This window comes from Propithecus coquereli, unplaced genomic scaffold, assembly GCF_000956105.1.
Source record: "Propithecus coquereli isolate 6110/MARCELLA unplaced genomic scaffold, Pcoq_1.0 Scaffold214, whole genome shotgun sequence".
NCBI lineage: Eukaryota > Metazoa > Chordata > Mammalia > Primates > Indriidae > Propithecus > Propithecus coquereli.
In genome coordinates, this window is record NW_012146523.1 from 220,161 (window position 1) to 221,587 (window position 1,427).

General features: G+C 39.7%; 1 pseudogene; it reads right to left on the bottom strand.

Moving 5' to 3' along the window:
• Positions 1–388: 388 nt before the first annotated feature.
• LOC105810538 lies at positions 389–1,057 on the bottom strand (annotated as a pseudogene).
• Positions 1,058–1,427: the final 370 nt, after the last annotated feature.

The following is a 1,427-nucleotide window of genomic DNA, read 5'->3' on the forward strand; positions in this document are numbered from 1 at the left end:
TGCAATTACAGAGTGGTATTCAGTTAACAGAACAACAATTATTTCGTATAAGCTGCATCAGAGACAACTGAAGATGAAAAAACTACCATCCCCATATATAACTAATTTGTGCTATGCACCAGCAAGAACCTGCTTTAAATTTCCATGCCAGTTTACAACCCCCATACTGTACCAGGCAAGGTTAGTGGCTATTGAAAATACCACCAGGACAGGGCTAGCTAAAGACACATTCGGTAGTGTGTTAACTATACAAAAAAAGATACTGTACAGTTTAAAAACAAATCTTACACAGCCTTACATTTCAATTTTTTTCTTTAAAAGGAGTGAGTTGTATACAGGGGGGTTAAATGCTTTATAGAAAAGAAAAAAAAACTGCGCTAGAACCAACTTATTCATCATCATCATCTTCTTCTTCATCTTCCTCCTCCTCTTCATCCTCTTCATCTTCCTCATCTTCCTCCTCTTCCTTCTTTTTCTTGCTTTTTTCAGCCTTGACGACTCCCTTTTTTGCTGCATCAGGCTTTCCTTTAGCTCGGTATGCAGCAATATCCTTTTCGTACTTTTCCTTCAGCTTTGCAGCCTTCTTTTCATAAGGCTGCTTGTCACCTGCAGCAGTGTTATTCCACATCTCTCCCAGTTTCTTTGCAACATCACCAATGGATAGGACAGGATGTTCTCCTTTGATTTTAGGGCGATACTCAGAACAGAACAAGAAAAAGGCCGAAGGAGGCCTCTTGGGTGCATTGGGATCCTTGAACTTCTTTTTTGTTTCCCCTTTAGGAGGGATGTAGGTTTTCATTTCTCTTTCATAACGGGCCTTGTCTGCCTTTGCCATATCTTCAAATTTTCCTTTCTCTTTAGCAGACATGGTCTTCCACCTCTCTGAGCACTTCTTAGAAAACTCTGAGAAGTTGACTGAAGCATCTAGGTGCTTCTTCTTGTGCTCCTCCCGGCAAGTTTGCACAAAGAATGTGTATGATGACATTTTGCCTCTCGGCTTCTTAGGATCTCCTTTGCCCATGTTTAGTTATTTTTCCTCAGCGAGGCACAGAGTCGCCCCGTGCCCATCCGGCTCTCACTTGCCCCGGTGCTGTCTCTATGGAGCTCAATGTACTCAAAAACACTTTTTATGTGGTGTTGTGTACTTCTGTCAAGTACACAACATTTTGTGCTGTTCTCAGATATTAATGATCATTGCCTAGATCCACTGATTCCTTAGGAGTTACAGAATGGTGATATTCTAATATTCTTTACTTACTAGCTGCAATCTTCCATAAAGAGAAACTGTGCCTAAAAAGCTGTATCATTTTCCTGATACATTTGCTAAATGAAAAGCAGGATAAATGCATAAGTTTTCCTCTTTATTTTCCAGATTTTAAGATAATGAATTCTTTCTTTCTTTCTTTCTTTCTTTCTTTCTTTCTTTC